The following is a 7,574-nucleotide window of genomic DNA, read 5'->3' as shown; positions in this document are numbered from 1 at the left end:
TCTCCAATCTACTAAAAATCCTAGAAAACCTTTGCTGTAAAATCAGTAAAACAAGAAAGCACACTTTGCCTCTAACAAGTTGGCAAAACTTATATAATTTGGTTAAAACTCGTCAGGGTAATCTTGTAAATTGGTGAAGACTTTGGCTCTAAGTCGTCTGGGACCAAACAGGCTTTATGCGCGCTTCGCTGTCGATCGATGTCAAGATGTGAACATCGACCGATGGTCGAGCTCGATGGTCGAGCTCGATGGTCATCTCGGGTATTTACTACAAATATCTCCAAAATGCTCCAAAATCATCACTTTCCTCCAAATCACTCCTGATTCTATAAATATATTAAATAGACTCTATAATATAATAATTAGTAGTTAAAGCACTTATAAACTATGGGAAAAAGTGGGTCAAATCCATGGTCTATCACTGCTTACTATCATTTTAAGATCTTAGTAACTCTGACCATCTGGAGCCAGGACTTTGGGATGCTACTTATTGGGAATGCTTGCTCGAGCTGAATTACTTGATTTTCGTTTGATGTAAAACTCTTTAGATATATTAAGATACATGGAAAATACACTCTTCAATGTTAACCTTTAGGGCATTCTACTTACATTTAATAAACTATCCTATCATGTGCTGCCCCTTTCCAATGTTGCAGGTTCTCAATGGTACTTAGTAGAAGCAGTTCCTATGAGATTGGAGTGTCATAAGCTCCGGTAATCCTGCCGGAGCTTCATCTTCTCCAGCTTATCCTGCTCAAGGAAACAGTTCACGAATGTACACATTAGACCATATGCAATAAGATTTTTAGGCAGGTGATAACCGATTTTACTTAAAGCTAATACATCAATTAAATTTAAAGGTAAAGCTACAAAATCTACAAGTCAAATTTAAAAAAAAAATTAAAGCAAAAGATCCAAAGCTACATCCTATACCATTCAACCCCATCATATAGAGATGAAGAACGAAAGAAGAGAAAAAATAATATAAAGAACCTCAAAGAATTCACTTTTCTTTGTCATCGGCATAGCGTACAGAAACGTTGGATACACAGCTTCTAAGCTCTGAACTTTCGGGTTCGCGTAATTTCTGGAATCCATGAACACTCTCGGCTCTGGCTGAAACCAAAAGCTGGGATTTAGTCAACTCACTAATAGTTTTTGAACCATGCCATGTGACAGTTGAGGAAGAGTGACTTCTGCGAAAAGACATATGTTATCCTTAAATTGAGTCTCCTAAGTATCACAATCTTTCTTCAAGTTATTTTTAAAATGTATCACAAAGTATTTTGCCATGTACACACTCTCTGGCTCAAATTTGTCGAATCCAACCTTCTTGAAAGCCACTATCCTCCAAGTTTCAGTGTCTCGCGCACGGAAGACACTATGGTTCATCCATTTTCAATCTTTAATATCTCCAAAAAAGAAAAAAACAGAGGTAATAATTTTCCATTAACTGCAAAAATTCAGACGCAAGCACATTCAAATGTATTCATAACATAACATAATGAAAAAATAAATGAGCTAAAAATGCAAAATATTGTACTTGATTGAGTTGTCGAGCTCTTGCGCAGTTGCGCAATCAGAGCTCCATGGAAATAAACGTGTTACCATGGTGGTAATCGTTCCCTTCACCATTTTCTCTTGATTTCGGACATGAAACCAATCAAAGCTCAATGGAAATGAAAATCTCAGAGAGAATTTTTGTAACTATAAATGTCGTAACCTTGTTATTTTTTTAAAAGCATCAGATCAAAACTGGACCCGGCTGTAGATAGCTTCGCCAGAAAAGTTGCTTAGCCACGCATGCATGGAAGCCGGTGGCGACCAACTCTGAGGGAAATTCTGGCTGCGGAAGGATACATCGGCATATTTATATGGAGCTAGTAGAATTAGTGTAAGATGGCCGTTACAGATCTAGGTAACTAAGGAAATGATAAGATTTATGATGACTATTGATTTTTCTTTAAACTGTAGAGAAGAGATAGAGGAAAGGCATGGGAAGGTGAGGAAGAAGATCGGGTGAATAAATGTGGGTCATACTTAAAGAAAATGAGCTTCGTTGTAATATGATTAGAGAACGGGCTTCGACTAAAGTTGGATTTTATTTAGGCTTGTTAAACTAAAGGTGATGTGTAACTTTGATTGGATAGAAATATTTTTGCTGATGTGGCATAGCTTAGGAGTCTCTAAATTAGTTCTTTTTATATAGTAGAGATTTATTAGCTATGACATAAGCATAAAATAAAGATATGTAATTTTAAGGATTATGTTCTTAATCATGATTATACAATCTTATATAATAAAGTAAAAAAAGACACATGTCCTCCTTTAAATTAATACAACTCACTTTCTTTCTTCGTTGACCAAACTTCGATGAGCCTGTTTTAATCTCGTAAGTTTATGTTATGTGGGCTTCCATTTGGGTTTTAATACTAAACTTTTGTTTTAAGGCCCAATTATGTGTAAGGTTTCGACTTTCAACCTTTTCGGAACTTCGAGATGTAGACCTTGACCACCCATAATAGGGGTGTTGAAAACACTTTTCAACAGTTAAAACCATTGTAAAAGGGTGTTGATAAATTTGACTTATCTATGTGGCATCGCCTTCTGATTGGGCTGAAAAAGTGAGCGCGTGTACGTACGTGCTAGTTTTATCACGATTTTTTTTAATCTTGATAAGATTTAAATGTTGCGTTCTAATTGGCTGTGCAGATTTTTTTTGTTTTATTATCATCACCCAATAATTCAAACACATTTATTATATAATAAAACTTTTTTAAAAATATCAAAATTATATCAAAATTCAAGATTTTTTTTATCCATAAATAGAGACTACTCTCATTTCATCTGAATACAGAAAAAACGTCATTTTTCATTATAATCAACTATTTTCTTACTTAAAAAATAAATATGTTCTTAATTTTGATTGTTTTAAAATAAATATGTTCTTAATCAACTATTGTCTTAAAATTTTTTGGTAAATATCTTAATTAAAAAGATAAATATGTTCTTAATTTTGATTTTTTTATTAATACAGATTTTAGTATTATTTAAAAATTAAGCTAAGTATAATAATTCAAAATAAATATTATTAAAAATTATGTTATTTTAGTTTTTAAGTTAATTGTTAAAAACAAAAATATGAATTAAGAGTTGTGGGGTAGAGTGTTGAATTTTTTAAAACAAACCATTATAGAAGTGTAAATTGAAGTGAGTGTTGAATAAATGAGGTGGTAGAGAAAGAAGAAGATGTGAAATGTTAAAAAAAAAAGAAAATAGGGTGTTGAATATGAGAAGAGTGTTGAAACCATCGTATATGGTCAACAACCGGTTGTTTCAGAAAAGCCGCTGCCGATCAACTTTCTGTGACGTCTTCCCTTTTCATTTATATTCTACCTTAATCCGAGCGCATTTACGTGATGTATAGCATTCCTCCCGCTCTCTCGCGTTTAATCGAGCTCGGCCTCTTCCAAAGTAACCGTCCGAAGCTCGGCCTATAAATCTGCATGCGACCAACAATGAACAGCGTCTCCTTTAGGAATCAGGAAGAACTACCTCTGTTAATCACAGAATTTCATCTCAATGAACTTAACCGACTATTTTTTTGTCAAACCCTAGATAGTATATCTGTATATTTGCGATAAAATTTCCCTAACACATAAATAGTTACAAATTTAAATAAAAAACTAAGTTACGAAATATAACATGTGGAAACGGTCTGTTTGAGAAGAACTACAGCTACTCTTGGATGTTCCGCAAAATCTTTGGCATGAGACCAAAAGCTCTACCCTTTTTGAAAATTTCTGTGAGAAATGGTGATTCCACTTTCTTTTGGTGGGATCCTTGGACACCTTTTGGGCCTCTATTCACCTACCTGGCTTCAGATGGTCCTTCACTGTTGGGCATTCCCATTGATGCTACTGTTGCTGATCTTCGGACAACCTCGGGCTGGCTCTTACCAAATGCGAGATCAGATAAGCAACTGCTCTTATTCTCGTACATCTCCTCCCTTCAGCTTCATGAGGGGTCAGATGTAGCATGTTGGTCGGTTGAAGATGTGCCTAGTAAATCCCTTAAATCAAAGATTGTCTTCAACATCATACGGACTCAACGTCAAAGGAAGGCTTGGGCACCGCTCATCTGGCATAAAGCTGTGATTCCTAGACACGCTACAACAGCATGGCTATTCACTCTTAACAGGAATCCAACTTTCGACCGCATTGCTTCCTGGAGCTTGGATGTGGAAACGGTCTGTTTGTTGTGTGGAAGTTGCAATGAAAGCAGGGATCACCTTTTTTTCACATGCTCCTTCTCCTCTGCTGTATGGTGGAACTCTATCATGTCTAGATTCGGCATAGAAGACTTGCCTTCATCTTGGTCGGAGGTCTTACTATTCCTGCTTCATGCTCCTGGTAATAATACACAAAGGACGGCTTTTTTTCAGGGCTGGCAGACATCTGTTTATGAGCTTTGGAGAGAAAGAAATAGGCGTCTTCATGATGGCCTCACATGGCCTGCTGCTAGGGTGGTAAAGCTCATCCTTTCTTCTTTGCGGGATAAATGCTCGCGATGGAGGCTCAAGGTCTCCCAAGGTCCCTTGTTGGCTTCCTTTTGGTTTGACCCACCATAATGCATTTTCTCATTCTTGATATTCTGGTTGTATATCAGCCTTTGCTGTTCCTCCCCCCTCCCTCTTCTGTAACTGTTAACTTTTAGTTCTAAAGCTTGCTTGTTTTATTATTATTATTATTTTTTTTTTTTTTGTCGACTATCCATTTTTTTTTAATTCTAAAGTTTGCTTGTTTCCTTTATTAATATTAATGAAAATCATTTAACAAAAAAAAAACATGATATATTTCTGCAAACAGTTATCTAATTTTTTATAGCATTTAATGTTAAGATTTATTAACCTAACAAACGTTTCGTCGACTTTTTCTCTTCACGGAAATATAGTAAAAAATAATAATACAAGCTATACTAATACAAAAATATATTTCTAACCAAAACATTTTAGTTAACAAAGAAAAAGGTTATTCGAGACAATAAAACAATAATAGAATAAAAAACATACATAATCAAATAAATATACATCAAAATAAAACTAAATAAAATATAGAAAACATTAATTAACATCATTTAGTTACTCTTACAAATATAAATCAACAACATAAAAATATTTAGTCACAGCTGTAGATCCTAAAATCCACAGTAAATATTTGATAGTGGTCGAGAGTTTAATCTAGGGGAAAAAAGTGATATAGGCAACATTATCTTTAAAGTTACACATTCATCTTTAGGTGATGGAGCCTACGTGTCGCACTTCGAGGACGGTGGTTTATCGTTCCCTCTTCCTCGCTTTCTCCTTGAGGCGCTGGCGGAGCTTAGGATGTCTTTTGCTCAGATGGCGCCCAATTTTTTTCGCTATTCTTGGCTTCGTGGATCCGAACTAGGGAGGAAGGTCTTGAGTTCGGTCTCCGAGAGTTGAAGCAGTTGTTCGCTATAAAGCGGAACAACGGCTTTCCAAGTATGATGATTCTTGCTCCTCGCGCTGGCCGTTCTATCATAGACGGCATTCCTAGCAGAGATGATCGGTGGAAAGAGAAATTCTTTGTCTTTAAAATCAATCCGGCGTCAGTTGGCGACTTCGATTTTAGCATGATCCCTAGGGAATGGTCCGATGAAATTGTTAAGATTTTTCATGAGTAAAGCCCACTTTTAATTGGCTTTTAGTGTTTTTAAATCTTTCTCTACTTATTTGTAGAGCCCTTCAATTCTGCGCATATGACTCCTGAGCTTCGTGGACTAATTGCTACTCTGCGCTGAGGTAACCCTCGGTGGCTTGTATTTACGGTAGAGCGAATTCGAGCTGCTTGATATCACTCAAATTACCCTAAGGAGTGAATTGCTCTCTCAAATACGAGGTTTAGTTGTAGCACTTAGGGATCAAATCCACAAGGAGATAGGGAACCTAATAAATCTAATCAGAATTGTTAAGCTAGGTTGTTTAATGATTTAAATGTAAAGTTGCAAGTTTGTGAGCAAGTAATTGTTCAATTGATTGATTGGGGTTTTGGTACTTAAATAGAAATAGCTAGACTTGGGGTTTTTATTCAGGAAATCAGGATTATAATCCTACAGATGCCTAATAAGTTGTATGCATGATATTATAGAGCTCAACACTTAATAACAAGCCCTTAGGCTTTCGCTTTCTAGGTTTGTCTATTGACTAGTATCGATTGATTATTCTATATGAATATCGATCGATACACTTGTTGAAACGTCGACCGATTATTCGATAAGAATATCGATCGACGCTCTTGGTCAAGCGTTAATGCGCAGATTGAATATGCTCACTAAGCTTCCTAGATCAGCTCTCGCCTATTCTAGCAATCTTAGCTCAGTTATGATGGATTCAGGGTGAGATGCAAGCTATCGCTTATGTCTACAATTCCAAGGGCAAGTTCTAGGTAGCTAATCTAGAAACATGCATTAATGACAATCCTAATGATGGAAATCATAACTTAGCAATCTATAGTTGAGGCTAATCCCTCATAACCTATTTAAACCCTAAAATCTAACAAGAGAACTACTCAGACATGGCCAAGCAATTCATAACAGCAATAAGGTATGAAAATTGCATAGATAAATAGATAGGTATCAATGGAGTTCCAATCACAAATCTCTTTGGATCTTCTCTCCAATCTACTAAAAATCCTAGAAAACCTTTGCTGTAAAATCAGTAAAACAAGAAAGCACACTTTGCCTCTAACAAGTTGGCAAAACTTATATAATTTGGTTAAAACTCGTCAGGGTAATCTTGTAAATTGGTGAAGACTTTGGCTCTAAGTCGTCTGGGACCAAACAGGCTTTATGCGCGCTTCGCTGTCGATCGATGTCAAGATGTGAACATCGACCGATGGTCGAGCTCGATGGTCGAGCTCGATGGTCATCTCGGGTATTTACTACAAATATCTCCAAAATGCTCCAAAATCATCACTTTCCTCCAAATCACTCCTGATTCTATAAATATATTAAATAGACTCTATAATATAATAATTAGTAGTTAAAGCACTTATAAACTATGGGAAAAAGTGGGTCAAATCCATGGTCTATCACTGCTTACTATCATTTTAAGATCTTAGTAACTCTGACCATCTGGAGCCAGGACTTTGGGATGCAACTTATTGGGAATGCTTGCTCGAGCTGAATTACTTGATTTTCGTTTGATGTAAAACTCTTTAGATATATTAAGATACATGGAAAATACACTCTTCAATGTTAACCTTTAGGGCATTCTACTTACATTTAATAAACTATCCTATCATGTGCTGCCCCTTTCCAATGTTGCAGGTTCTCAATGGTACTTAGTCGAAGCAGTCCCTATGAGATTGGAGTGTCATAAGCTCCGGTAATCCTGCCGGAGCTTCATCTTCTCCAGCTTATCCTGCTCAAGGAAACAGTTCACGAATGTACACATTAGACCATATGCAATAAGATTTTTAGGCAGGTGATAACCGATTTTACTTAAAGCTAATACATCAATTAAATTTAAAGGTAAAGCTACAAAATCTACA

This window comes from Brassica oleracea, chromosome C3 (assembly GCF_000695525.1).
Source record: "Brassica oleracea var. oleracea cultivar TO1000 chromosome C3, BOL, whole genome shotgun sequence".
NCBI lineage: Eukaryota > Viridiplantae > Streptophyta > Magnoliopsida > Brassicales > Brassicaceae > Brassica > Brassica oleracea.
This window is presented reverse-complemented; position numbering follows the sequence as displayed.